General features: G+C 35.0%; 1 protein-coding gene across 3 annotated transcripts in view; it reads right to left on the reverse strand.

The window, feature by feature from the left end:
• The window catches only part of METTL8 (methyltransferase 8, methylcytidine), a 190,821-nt gene that overhangs the window by 141,524 nt on the left and 33,469 nt on the right, over window positions 1-15,828 (reverse strand). The gene's annotated exons all lie outside the window — the stretch shown is intronic.

The raw sequence follows: 15,828 nt of genomic DNA on the forward strand, positions 1-15,828 counted from the left end.
GGTCCTGCTTAAATCTGGTTGTGTTGCAAGCTGCAGCCACATTTTAGAAATGATTGCTGAAGTAATGTCCTAGGAGCACTATGGTGCACGATTATTTGGATGCTGGTATGGTTTACTGTATTTTACTCTAAGGTTAAATCTGTCTATTGTTAATTTATGAATAGGGCATTCTTTAACAGTTTTTAAATGCTCCTCTTATAATATTTGTATTCTAATACTTTCCTGTCAAAGAGATATGCTTTAAAATATTTTGTACAGTTTTTTAAGTAACTTTAGATTTTTCTTATTAGCTGCCTTAATTTCTGTAAGTGGATTCATTTACATTTAAATGACAGATTATAAAGCATATAAAAGGGTCACCTTTCTAAGAGCTGGCATTTTCTTTAAGAATTTTTAGTTTCAGAATTTACTTTCCCTATATGAGAAGACGTTATTTTCTGCCACAAAAATGTCTTTCTTGGAATAGAAGCGAGATCTTTATACAAAAAAGGTGATTTTGTTTTGTTTTGTTTTAACAAAGCTTGCATTTCTTTTTTTGCAACAGGTAAAACTATAAGTGAGAAATGTAATTTCCTGAAATAAACCATTTTTCTAAACAATAAAGAAATCACATACCCCAAATTCAAGTTCCATATAGCTCATTGATAACTGTAAGAAAAATATCTAACATTATTATCACATGGTATTTGTAGCTATCTCACTGATAGGAAAGGGGTAAATTATAAAATTCTTGAGGTGCATCACTATGGTGACTGGTAAACATTAACTGAGATGTCTGTGAAACTGGGAATGTGGACAGCTTATACAAGAAACAATGAAAAAATCCACTTTTATTGCTTCTCTTAGGAAATTGCCAATGAAGTTAGGAGCTGGGTAATGGGCAGATTTCAGAGGATCTTAAAAGTGAACAGTTTAGATGTGTGCAAGACACAGTGAAGGGGCAGGGACTGGAGGAAGGGAGACCAATTAGAAGACTGTTGCAGTGATCTAGGAGTAACGAGTTTTCCAGGATTATGGTGGTGACATGGAAAACAGAAAGGAAGACTAGAAGGGGAGACACGGTGAAAAAACTGTAGTTATGACCTGGAGATTAACGACACGTTGGGGAGAGAAGAAGAAGAGTCAGGAATGATTTCAAGGTCTTAAAACTGGGTAGCATGGAAAGTCAGGGTAACAATCAGAGAATAAGAAGTTGGTTTGGGTGGAATGATGCTAAGCTTGGTACTATTTTAAGTCATGTTTATGCAATCAGATATGAGAGAGTATATTCCAGTGACCTGGCTAAAAATACCACCATTGAAAGGTGAGAAACTGCTTTCTTTTAAGAAGGATTAAAACTGGCATACTGAAGTCCCCAGGAAAAGCAAATGATAATGTAAAAATCACAGTTTCACAAGTGAAAATTTAACCACCATTATTTCAAATAAAACCTAATCATTTACAACCCAAATAATCATTAAGCAGCTTTGTCACTTGCTTTAAAGAATGAGATTAGAACAGAATTTTGTTTTGACTCATTTTAATATATGTGAGCAATCACATATATAACTTGGAGCTGGCAACCATACTTTACATTCTGTACATATAAATATAGAGAGAATATTATTACATGAAAGTTATGACATTACAGGCAACAGTCACTTACTGAAAAAACAGTATTATTAAGACCGCGGACAAGTTTCTCATCTATGAATTTCCATAACATATAAGAAAATAAAACAATCTATTTGCCTGTAAAGAATGAAGCTCCGAGACAATGAGAGTTTATGTGGTCTTTAGCTTTAAGCATTTGTTTTAAACTGTTAGTTTAACTTGCTTCTTCCTGAGCATTTAATAGATTTAGTTATTCTTAAATTGCTCTAACTTCCTTACACTGTTCTTTATGTTGCTTCATTTTCTTAACTGCTAAGTGAGGGGAATATTATACCCTAAGCTGCTGCAGAACAGATTTTCCACCGTACAGTTATAGAATCCCCAGCGAACCTATAAAATGCTCCTATTGTATTTATGGGGACTTCCTGCAGACCTGCTGCTTTATGGCAGTTCTTTATATTAGAAAAGTCTGATTCGTGTATACCAAAACCCAACAGATAGTAATAAGAATCATTCAGGTTTATAAGCAATAAATACAATTGCAATAAAATTTCAGCACAGAATTAACTAACAAACAAACTGAAAATAATCAGGTATGTGACAACCACCACCACCACCACCCAAGGAAAAAAATGGTTCACACTGTTTGACCTATGAATTGTACTTCTGGGAATTCATTGTAATGAAGTAACTCAAAAGAACAGAGAAGTTCTGGACAGAGAAGTATCTGTACAATGATCTTCACTGGAATACCAAATATAATATAGTTAAATATTGGAAACAACCTCAGTGACTGGGTAATAAAAAAAATTATGGTAACTCAAAGGAATGTTACACAGACATTTAAAATGATAAATATGAAGGTTATGTAACAACATGGAAAATGTTTATGAAATAACCTGAGGTTAAAACAGCAGACCCCAAAATTATACATAAATTATAATCACAATTATAGAAAATTATATACACATTGGGTGAAATAAAAACAATTATGTGAGAATAGTGAAATTAAGAGAGAATTGTCTTAAAATTTCCTTAATATTGTAAAGCTGCTTCAACTAGAAATAATTTTTTAAGAAACTACATAAAAACACTACTATATGTTTAAGACATAACAATGGTCATTAAAACTTTATATCATCCGCTTTGTGGGAAAACCCAGCAATACTTATAATAAGAAAAGGGAAGATATGCTTTCTTAAAAACGAAAAAAGTAAAAAAGAGAATTAAGCAGAAAATACAGAATATATTGAACATTTTTCCTGAAAACTTGAATTTGAGAAAAAAAAAAATCTCAAAAATAAAAGATAGGAGTTTGTTGTTTTTTGTTGTTTTGCTGAGGAAGATTCACCCTGAGCTAACATGTGTTGCTAATCTTCCTCTTTTTGCTGGAGGAAGATTAACCCCGAGCTAACATCTGTGTTCATCTTCCTCTATTTTGTATGTGGGTCGCCACCACAGCATGGCCGTTGATGAGTGGTATAGGTCCATGCCTGGGAAGTGAACCCAGGCCACTGAAGAGGCGCATGCTGAACTTAACCACTAGGCCACAGGGCTGGCCCAGGAGTTTTGTCTAAGAAATTTTCACAATATGGCTGGGAGAATTAGTCTTATAATTTTGTGGTAGTCATAATTCCCATGACATCAGTTTATATGTGTACATGTATGTATGTGTGTGTATTTCCTATTCCTTTACATGTATAGTACAATTGAATGATGATTCCTTGCTTTAGCTTTAAGCTGACGACAATAACAGTCCATATAATTGTACACTTGGTTTGGTTTGGAAAAATTAAAACATACACATGCACACACACACCTCCCCACTGTTGTTTAGCTTGAGTACTAATATTTTTGAGGATCCTACCTATAGAAAATTCTGCTGAATGTGGTGCTATTGTAATTTTTAACAATCAGATATAAACCAAAGCACCCAGTGTAAGCTATGTGTATAGAACATTTTCCTGTCTGTCATTTATTATGTACGTAAAATCTCATTATAGAACAAAATTTAAAGACAAATTTAACAAATGTATTAAGTGACTAGTGAATTAACAATAAAATATTTATTCTTAGGTAAAAGGAAGAAATGGAGTTTATTAGTTTCAGCTTAAAATTATTTCAATAATCTTTAGTTCCACAACAAGTCATATTTCTTACATAGTTATAATTACAATAACAGAAAAATTTAAAAAGAAAAGTCTTACCTGTCATTTAAATATCCTAATAGATTAACAGTTCTTAATTTTATCCTCCTATATTTGTGTATACCCACCCACTCACACACCCCCACATACACACAAACACACACATTTTTCTATATAGCTACAAAATCTTCATAATTATGACTTAAAACTGCTGTATAGGTCTTAAGATTTTGGCCATGACAGAGTACCTGGTAATGGGCTTGCCCTCCTGCCATAAACAATGATAAAATTGGATAAAACACATGAAGCAACTATTTTTTTAAGCATTGGACTACACTTCAGACAGTGCAGGACTGTGATCCTTAAGAAAAGAGAAACACCAAAGGTCGATCCCCATATTCACCCTAGCTTTCTGTCTGGGACACATTCTAGACTGTGGTGCAGAGGCAGAGCCCAAGCAGAGACTGGCTGTCTCACTGAGTGGTAGTTTTTATGGATTGAGAAGGCAGAGATTAGAGTTCAGAGTTGCTGAGGTGGTGAGACTTTGTGTAGCAGAATACTGAAGAAGAAGTAGCTGGACAGAAGGGAGAGCCCCTGAAGTCTGCAAGAGAGTTTTCCTAGGGTTTTTAGCTGGTGTTGGCTGCTCACTCACAGCACAGACTCCACTGGGTCTAGTGGAAAGGATTCTTGGGGGTGATGGTGAAGAAAACAGAACTAACTGGACATAGGCAGTGCAGTGCTACAAGGCATTGGAGTTCTGGCTAAGCCAGACGGGAGAGACCTCTATGAATACATCAGGTATTCAATTAACACCCAAAAATACCACGCTATAGGAATAAGAACCACACTAAATTTAAGACAATACCAAAACAGTCTCACTCTAACAACACTTAAAATTAAATCTGACCTGACCAAGATTTGGCAGTAATTTAACCACTTGTTAGAAAAAATTCAACACATTTAAAGAAAGACAGCATAATCCAGATTCCATACAAAATATCAACCAAAACGTCCACCATACAATCAAAACTATTAGCACGTGAAGAAGCAGGAAAATATGATCCTAATCAAGAGAAAAGGCTGTCAATAAATACAGACTTTGAGAAAACTCAAATGTTGTAATTAGTACACAAGAAGTTTAAAACAGCTTTAAAAAATATATTCAAAGATCTAAAGGAAAATATGGACAGAATGAATGAATACATGGGTACACCCTGGGATACAAATGGGAACTATTAAGAGGAAATTCTAGAACTAATCCATATACAATATCTGAAATAAAAAATTAATTGGGTAGGCTTAACAGCTTATGGACAATGCAGAAATAAAGAGTCAGTCAACTTAAAGACTTAAAGGTATAGAAATTATTCCAACTGAAGAACCGAGAGAAAAAAGATTGGGAAAAAAATGTACAAGTTTTGGTAACCTATGGGATAATACAAATTAATCTAAGAAACACATATTGAAGTCTCAGAAATAGAGAATGATTATGAAAAAACTGAAGAAATTTTGATTTTAAAAAAAGCAACCAATAAATCTAGAAGTAGAGCAAACCCCAGGCAAGACAAAAGCACAGAAAACTGCTAAAAACCAAGATAAAAAGAAATCTCAAAAGGAGCTATTATATGCAGGGGAAATGCAATACAAATGGCAACTGACTTCTCTTCAGAAAAAATGGAGATCAGAACACAAAGGAATGACATATTTAAAATGCTGAAGGAAAAAAAATCTGTCAATCTAGAATTCTATAAGCAGTGAAAATATCTTTCAAAATTTAAAAATAAAGACATTTTCAGATGAACAAAATTTGAGAGAATTTGTTACCAGCAGAATCTACACTATAAGAAATGCTAAAGAAATTTCTTCGGGCTAAAGGAAAATGGTACCAGATAGAAATTCAGATCTATGGAGTAGAATAAAGAGACCAGAAGTGGTAAATATATAGGTAATTACAAAGGACAATTGTTTTTTACTCTTTCTTAATTCCTTAAAAAAATTACTATCTATATATAGCAAAAATAATAACAATGAATTATAGAGCTTATAACACATATAGAAGTAAATTATATAGCAACAATACAATAAACATTGGAGGAATAAGTGGAATCATATTGTAAGGTTCTTATATTTTATATTATGTGGTACAATATTAATTCTAAGCAGACTGTATTAAGTTGAGGAAGCAATTGTACCCTTTAGAACTGTGGTTCTCAAAGTGTGGTCTACCCTTTCAGGTTACCCAAAAAGCCAAAACTATTTTCATAACAATATCATTATTTGCCTTTTTCACTGTGTTGATATTTGCACTGATGGTATGAAAACAATAGTGGGCAAAACTGCAGCTGCCTTAGTATGAAACAAAGCTGTAACACTAACATGTATTAGTAGTCATTGATTCTATAAAACCATCCAGTTGGTGGTAATGAATATACTAATTTTTGTTTTAAAAAAATTTCAATTCACTGAAGAATGTACTTGATGAAGCAGTAAAAATTATTTTATAAAATATTTACCCTTGGGTACACATATTTTTAATATCCTATGTGACAAATGAGAAGCACACATAAAGCACTTCTGCTGCATGCTACAGTACGGCACCTGATTTGCTAAAAGCTCTTGCACGAATGTTCGCATTGTGAACTAAACTATCTGCTTTTTTTCATGGAATGCTATTTTTACTTGAAAGAGTAACCGTACACAAACTAAAGTTACTCAGACGTGGGTATTCGGCATATCTTAAAAGTAAGCAAAATGAGCCTATCACCCTAAGAAAAACAAATAACAGTATTTGTGCTTTCAGGCAAAATTAAAATTTTGGAAAACTGGTATCCACAACCATGAGTTTGACAGCTTCCCAATACTTAGAGGCTTTCCTGATGAGAATAGTGGTGATATTAACAAATACGAATTTTAAATATTGTATAATGAAATGTGTCAACATTTGGAAGATCTACATAAAACAGGGAACAAAATTTTTCCAAAGCATGCATGCACGATGTAATAAAATGATGCATGGGTAAAAGATCTATTCAATGTACAAGGAGTACCAATGGATTATAATATAGCAGAATACCAAAAGTTCATTGATATGGTTTCATATTCCATATTGCAACTAAGAAACTACCATTGCTGAGATTTAGTGTAATATCAAGAAAAATACCTACACTTATCTTAAAAGACTATTAAAAAACTCCTCTCCTTTACAAGTACCTATCTGTGTGAGGCCAAATTTCCTTCATGTAATTCATCCTAAACAACATATCACGACAGATCGAATGAAGAAACAGATATGAAAACTCAGCTTTTTCCACTAAGCCAGACATTAAAGAGACCTGCAAATATTTAAAATAATGCCACCCTTTGCACTACATTTTTGGGGAACATAGATATTTTCATTAAAATATGCAATTTATGTTAACATGTAATGGGTTTATTATTGTTGTTTTAAAATGAATTAATATTGTTAATGTTTCGGTTTTAATTTCTAATATGGAACATATTAATGGATATAATCCACATAATAAAAGGTCTTTGGGGCCCTCAATGAGTATAAAGAATATAAAGGGTTTAAGAGTATGAAGGGGTTTTGAGACCAAAATGTTTGAAACTATTGCTCTAGAATAACATCTAAAAAATAATGCAAAGATGGATAGCTAAAAAGCCAGTAGAGAGAATAAAAGAAGAGATGAGATAAAAAATAAACAGAAAGATAACCAAACAGTTGTATTAATTTACAATTCTACCAGGATTAGGTTATCTTAAATTTCTTTCTGTCTTTCTTTTTTGGTGCTGTTTTAATCGATACAAAAAGGCACCATATTGTTTTAATTTGTATTTCTTTTACTGTTGTATATTTTCCCATATGCTCACATGTACTTCTTCTCGGATCAACTTTCTACGTCTGTTGTCCATCTATCCATATAACAAAAGGTTTTCATGCTTTTCTAATAATATAACAAATACTCAAATGTTAACCTTGATGTATGGCAGTGGAAAATCATTTAAATTTTCTGTCTCTCAGTTTTTGTATTAGCAAAATAAGACTAAAAGTTCTCAAAACAGTGTACAATTAAGATTAAGTACTTTGAAATTATAATTATCCTATTGCACCAAATCTAAGATACTATTATTTTCTGCACCAGTAAGAAAGAAAAAAAACATTTCCAATTACAATTGTAGGATGCCATCAATTGTAAGAAATATCATAATTTCAGAGATATTAATCAGTGAAAAAAATGTGAGTCTCAGAATGGATGAAATATAGTTGTTATAGGTATATCAGCTAATAACTTTTTTTTGTTGCAGTAACATTGGATTATAACATAACTTTAAGGTATATCAGCTAATAATTTAACTTCAATTAAATCTTTTCTACTATCAATCCTAATTTATAATTCTGACTCCTGGCTAACCACTTCTCAGCTGTAATAAATATTTCAGTTGATTATTTTTATTAGTAAATCAGTTTCTTACTTAGGAATGAGTGACTTACAAAAGAAACAAACACAGAAAGAACCAGTGTCTTCTCACTTTTGCACACAATGGAATAGAGGTCACAGCTGCTAGAAGAAACCAATACCCACTTCCCTCATTAAACATTTATTGAGAACCTATATCTATGAGGTACTGGGCTGTGAATTGGGGATGCAGAGATAAAGAAGATTTGATAGAACTCAAAATTGTTGAGAAGACAAGGAGTTGTCAGTGGTTATTAAAGAATAAAGAACTTAACAAGTAGATAAGATGGGAATAGGTACATGGGAGGCATTCATTTTTTATTAAAAAATTAAAATTCAAATAATATTAATGCACATAAAATATATTCTCATCTCTACCCAACCTCTCATCCCCATGCTCATCCCTGATATAAACACTGTTATCAGTATGATGTGGACCTTTCCAGACTTTTCTCTCTCTCTATGAGAACAAACACATGATTATACATGTACCAGATGTACAAGAATTCCTTAAAAAATAGAGGCCATACTAGAGATAGTTTTCTGCAACTTGCTCTTTTTGTTTAATTTTTGTTTAATGACATACCATAGCCATCTCTTGATATCAGTATACATAGATCTCATTTTTATTAACTGCTACATTATTTTCCAATGTATAGATGCAACCACATTTTTTAATGGCTTTATTGAGGTGTTACTGACATACAGTAAACTGCACATATTTCAAGTGCACAATTTGGTAAGTGCTGACATATATAGACACTCGTGAAACCATCACGACAATTGAGATAATGAATATGTCCATTACCTTCAAAAGTTTCCTTGTGCCACTTTGTAATTCCTCGTTCCAACTCCCCTTCTCACCCACTCCCATCTGCTGTCTCTATAGATTAGTCTACATTCTCTAGTACAGTACAGTAAGAGTACAGTATATACTCTTTATAGCTTCTTTCACTCAGCATAATTATTGTGAAATTCATTAATAGTTGTGTGTATCAACAGTTCATTAATTTTTATTACTGAGTAGTATGCCATTATATAGATATACCACTATTTGTTTATCCATTTACTTGTTGATGGACGTTTGGGTTGTTTCCAAATTTGGCTAATAGAAATAAAGCTGCTATGAGCAATCATATTTAAGTATTTGTATGGACATATGTTTTCTTTTCTCTTGGGCAAATATCTAGGAATGGCTGAATCATATAATAGGTATATATTTAATTTTTAAGAAATTGCCAAGCTGTTTCCCAAAGTGGTTATACCATTTTATATTCCCATCAGCAATATAGGAAAGTTCCAGTTCCTCTACCTCTTCATTACGCTTGGTATGGTCAGTATTTTGAATTTTAGCTATTCTAATAAGTATGTCATGGTATTTCACTGTGACTTTAATCTGCACTTCCCTAATGACTAGGGATGTTGAGCATTTTTTCATGTGCTTACCATCTGTGTCTTCTTAGGTGAAGTGTCTGTTCAAATATTTTGCCCATTTTTATTGAGTTGTTTGTTTACTGAATTTTGAGAGCTTTTTTTTGGCACCTGAGCTAACATCTGTTGCCAATCTTTTTTTTTCTTTCCTTCCTCTTCTTCTCCCCAAACCTCCCCTGTACATAGTTATGTATTCTAGTTGTGAGTGCCTCTGGTTGCACTATGTTGGACGCCGCCTCAGCATGGCCTGATGAGCGGTGCCATGTCCGCGCCCAGGATCCGAACTGGAGAAACCCTGGGCCGCTGAAGCGGAGCACACGAACTTAACCACTCAGCCTTGGGGCCTGCCCCTGAGAGCTTTTCATATATTCTGATTAAGAGTCTTTTATCAGCAGTAAAAATGAACAAACTATTGGTACATGCAACAAGATGGATAAATCTAAAAATAATTATGCTTAGTGAAAGAGGCCAGACAAGAAAGACAGTACATATTGTGATTCCCTTGACATAAAATATTGGAAAATGCAAACTAATCCATAATGTGTGTTAAGTTCTTTCTCCCTCCTTCTACCTTTCCTTTCTGTTTTTCTGCAGATAAATTCTCTTGACACCCAACCTTACTCAGGGACCTGTTTATCTTTCCCTGTGAGCTCATTTGAAGGCTGGGGATAATGTATTTTCTCCACTTTTCTGTAACCTGAGGGTGTCAGAGGTAGCAGGAGGGAGGGGGAGAACTCCACAGGGCAGTGGGCAGCCTTTATAAGGATCTGCTTTTTTTTTGAGATTCATTAAGTCCTATGGTAGGTTTCACTTACCTAGTTAGGACTGTCCTACTTCTAGGAGGATTTCCCTTGGGCTTTGGATAGTTCCCTCAATTTTCCCTGCTCTGCCGAGATCTCAAATTCTGCTGCAATAGGTAAGAACATTTATTTTCAAGGGTTCTTTCTCACCCTCTGCCAGGACTGCCTAAGGAGTATTAGCGATGCTTTCTCAGCTGGCTTTCTTTCCCTAGCTCTGCTTCTGAGGGATGAAGGTGGGGTTAGGAGCCACTCTGAGCCACACATGCATCTACCGTTTCTTTCCTTGGTCACTAATTTTGCATGTTTATGGACTTTTTTGGTTGCTGTTGGTATAGTTTTTGCTTGCTTTTATTATTTCTTATTCATTTTATTACAGAGGGAGTACTTGGTTTTTCAGTTTTATCCCATCGTCTTTACCTGGAAGGCTCAGGCTTCTTTGTGAAATAGACTAGAGCTCCTTCAGAGCGGTGATCATCTCCTAGTCCTCTCGAGTATGCCACAGAACCTAGGCCAGCGATGGGTGTATGTCAACAAACAAAAAATGCTGGGGATAAAAGATATCACTTCATGTTCTATAATGGCTAACTTTAAGTATCCTGAACAACAGAGCCAGATTAAGTCTCCTAAAATTCTTCTTTTGTCACACCACTCGCTGACCCAGTTTCAAAATATAAAACCTCTCTTCTGACCGGACTGTTCTATTTGCTTGTTTTGGAATATACCTCACATATTCTCAAATGCAGATCTTTGCTCATGCTACCACTTGTATAGAATAACTGGTTTTCACTATTCAAACCCTCCTCATCCTTCAGAGCCCAGGTTAAATCCTACCTGCTTTATGAAGTCTTACTGACTTTTCTTCCATTCTCATCTCAGGAATCTCTTCCTATTCTGAAGTCCTGTGGTCGTCACTGTCTTCACTATACGACCTTGCATACTCCTCTACATTGTTTATTTGTTCATTGGTATAAATCTCAATCTTCCATCTACTACTACTACTAAGAATGATGCCCTTTAGTGAGAACTTACTACTACTATGAAGAGTTCTCTATATTTTTCTGTTTTAATACTCATAACACTCCATGAAGGTACTTGCTCAAGTTCACATAGGTGGAAAGGGGTAGAGTCAGAATTTAAACTCAGATCTTTTTGGATTCTAAAGCCCATATTTAGCCACTATATTAACTCTCAGTTTAGCTATAAACTTCTAGTAGACTTGAACTGGATGTTATAATTCTCTATATTGATTCACTTATTCAAACATACTTATTGGGTGCCTACCTATTGGGAATATTTAGCTATGAAACAGGCATAAACTAAGCTCTCCTCTGAAGAATCATACAATCTAATAATGAAAATAGATTCATAATTAACTAAACTACATGTCAGGAAATGGTAATAATAATAATAGAATAGTTAATTCTGATGTGTTGCTTATTTACTAAGTTGTATACACTTTATATTATATACCTAATTTAATCCTCACAACAACTTTATGAGGTAGATATTACTATTATTATCCCATTTCAGAGATGAGGAAACTGAGGCACAGAGAGATTAAGTAATTTCCCAAGTTTAGACAATTAATCAGTCTGTGCTCTCAACATCTAGACTAGACTGCCTCTCATGACAAATGTCATAATCGAGACAGACAAAGAAAATACTTATTAACTGTATTAAAGAACCATGTATGAAACAGGGCAAGAGGAATCAGACAATAAATACAATGATTGTATAAAGAAAATTCACAGTAAATAATAAGAAAGAATTCTTGATATCTGAACTCTATTGGGATTCTGGAAACACTCTGTTATTTAAATGGATTACAGAGTAGAAAGTCACATGGCAACATACAGGTCCTACCTTGGCTCTATAGATAATGGCTTAGGTTAGTATTTTTTAAACTAAAGGCCACGAACCTTTTAGTGAACCGTGAAATCAACTTAGTTAGTCTAATCAACACTTAAAAAGAGAAAGAAACAGAAACAGTAGAATAGAGTAAATGAAAAATATCAGTGCATGTCTCACATGGTAAAACTGCAGAAAACTTTTGTTCCTGTTTCATATATGTGTATACGTTATATGTACAGGCACTGGTCCATGATGTAAATGGTACTTCTTATTGTGGATCATGCCAAAAAGCTTGAAAGCCACTGGCCTGGCTGATTTAGTTATATGATAATATAAGTGTTTACTGCTTCCTTATAAATTTCAGAGATCCCCTGAAAAGTGCCTACATACTTAAACCAGGAACAGCGTGGAATAAGGAGAGATTTTTCCAAGTAACTGTATAAGCTGCTCAGTATAGACAGATATCTTGGCCATTTCTCAAAAGCATTCTGAATATAGTTTCATGTCAGTGCCCCCCAAAACTGATAAACGCACTAAGTATAATTAAAAGTATAATTATAAGCAGAATGTAAAATGGTTCAGTCACTGTGGAAAACAGTTTGGTGGTTCCTCAGAAAGTTAAAACATAGAATTACCATAAGAACCTGTAATTCCACTCAGCAGAATACACCTTAAAGAACTGAAAACAAGTACATGTACATGCATGTTCATAGCAGTTATATTCACAAGAGCCAAAAGGTAGAAATAACCCAATGTCTATCAGTGGATGAATGGATAAACCAATTGTGGTATAGTCATACAATGGAATATTATTCAGTCATAAAAAGGAATGATGTACTGACATATGCTACAACATGGACAAACCTCCAAGACATTATGCTAAGTGAAGGGAGCCAGACCCCAAAGGTCACATATTGTATGATTCCATTTATATGAAATATCCAGAAGAGGTAAGTCCATAGAGACAGAACACAACACAGACTGGTGGTTGCCAGGGCCTGGGGGACTGCAGGGTGAGGACAAACTGCCTAGTGGGTAGGGATTTTACTTTGGAGCGATGGAAATGTTTCGGAACTAGAGGTGCTGGCTGCACAAAATTGTGAATATAATTAATGCCAGTGAATTGTTCACTTTACAATGGTTAATTTTATGTTATGTGAATTTCACACCATTAAATTATTAACAATAAAAGCCTACAGGCAGATGTAAATACTAGTAATACAAATATCCAGAATATGGAAGGCAAATCTTTCTCAGGACATTAGAAATTGAATAGGAAGGGATATCTATTTTTTCTCAAAAAATTTTCTAAAAAGAGGGTCATATATAGAGTAAATAGTCCTTACTAACTAAACTAGAGGCTAAACGGAAAAATAAACTATAGACAATTCTAACATCTCTGAGAGAAAATTGACATGTACTTTTCTAGAAACTTGTTTGAAAAATCAAAATTCAGCAAGAGAGGGGCCGGCCTGGTGGCGCAGTGGTTAAGTTCGCATGTTCCACTTCTCAGCAGCCCGGGGGTTTGCCGGTTTGGATCCCGGATGCGGACATGTCACTGCTTGGCACGCCATGCTGTGGTAGGCGTCCCACGTATAAAGTAGAGGAAGATGGGCACGGATGTTAGCTCAGGGACAGTCTTCCTCAGCAAAAAGAGGAGGATTGGCAGCAGATGTTAGCTCAGGGCTAATCTTCCTCAAAAAAAAATTCAGCAAGAGAGGAAACATTATTCTTAATACAAAGGAGGAAATAGGAAGGAAGGGAAAACTTTCGGACGGAACTTTGGACTTGAAGGAAGTGGGGAAAGTATACCAGTCTTCTGGTTTTCAGTTTAACTTACAAATCTTCTCTTTAAGGAGGAGAAAAAAAAAAAAAGGTGCATGGGTAGGTGATGTGAAGCAACTGCTTTCCTCTTCCCTTGGAGAAAGTTATTTTTATTGTTATTACGGTACGTATCTGTCTTTGGAGAGAGTTCACTAGAGGTATCCTGGCAAAGGCTGGACAACTCCTTGCGGGGTATGCTATGGGGGAGGACGGCTGTCAACACTAGATCAAGGTTTTCAAACTTTGTTCATCAGAATCCTGAAGGTCCTTTAGGCTGCTAGAGTGAGAGAAGAGGAGTGAGAGAGGAGAAGGGATGGACCGGTTGATGCCCCAGGCCTCTATGCCTGCTTCATTCTGAACAGGTTTGTTTTTACCTTTTAAATATTGGGATTCCATGTTAAGACTTCACTTGGAAAAAATTCTGCTGCTAAAGAACACTTTGAAAACCATTTGACTGGATCAAGGATTCCTAAACCTGGCTGCTCAACAGAATTCCTAAAAGAGCATTTTCAAATTACAAATTCCTGGGCCATACCCCTAGACCTGGTGAAATAATAACTCCCCAGGGGATTCTTGTGCAGCAGTCTAAGTGTTTGAGAGGCACTGAACCGGATGACCCTTGCTTCCCTGAGAGCCTACAACAAAACAGAATTTATATGGGTAGGCAGGAATCTTGGGCAAAAGAGCTGGTGGTAGCAGATGGAAAAAGAGAACATAGACAGCTAAATCACTAGAGTGTAATGAAGAAAAGAAAATGGGTCAACGAGGAGCTGGCCTAGGACTAGAAGTTCCTCTGGAGGTTTAACTGCCTGGCAATTATCTCACAGCCTACTATAACTGTCCATATTGGTGATTGCAGTCAAAATGGTTTAATCCAACCGTCCAAGAAAGTATAATGTTAGCTACACATGTAATTTAAAATTTTCTAGTAGCCATGTTAAAGAAAAGTGAAAAGAAATGACATTAATTTTAATAATATATTTAATTCAATATGTCCAAAATAATATCATTGTAACACGTAATTCAGCATAAAAATTAATAATATATTTTACCTTTTTTTAAATTAAGTCTTCAAAATGTCACAGCACATCTCAATGCAGACTAACCAGGTTTCAAGCGCTCAGTTACCACGTGGCTAGTGGCCACCATAATGTATAGTGCAGGACTAAGTAACAAAAGGCCAATCTATGTCCTTTTAAAATTGCTATCTTCTTGCAACAAAAAGTCCATGAATCACTGTCCTAGCCCTGAGACCCTGCTCTGAAGGCTAGGCAGATAACAATTTTGTCTGCAGATATCACACCCAACTTCACATCTTCAGCCCTGACCCCTCTCCTTCTTCCCAGCAGCAGAGTCTGTGTTCTCAACATGTTTCCCACAATGTCCTGCTCCCAAAGCCTATTCAAAATATCTAAAACGAAATTCACCATTTTTCTTCCAAAATAAAAAAATCAGTTTACCTCTTGATTTTCCTGTTTCTATTAGCCATCTAAGATCAAAATTTCAGAGTCAAATGCTTCCTTTTCCTTTCTTCTACAAAAGTACCAAGTTCTATTTATTCTTCCTTCACAATCTCTCAATCGTTGGCCATTTCCTGCTTCTAGTTCTACCTGCTGATCTGTCCAGTATACTGTTAACCAAATACATATACTTAACATGCTATGTAGAATGTTGTTTCTCTTTAGTGGCTCTGTAATGCCTGCCACTGAGCTGTGAATTCAAGAC

The sequence above is a fragment of the Equus quagga genome, chromosome 4 (genome assembly GCF_021613505.1).
Source record: "Equus quagga isolate Etosha38 chromosome 4, UCLA_HA_Equagga_1.0, whole genome shotgun sequence".
In the NCBI taxonomy this organism is placed as follows: domain Eukaryota; kingdom Metazoa; phylum Chordata; class Mammalia; order Perissodactyla; family Equidae; genus Equus; species Equus quagga.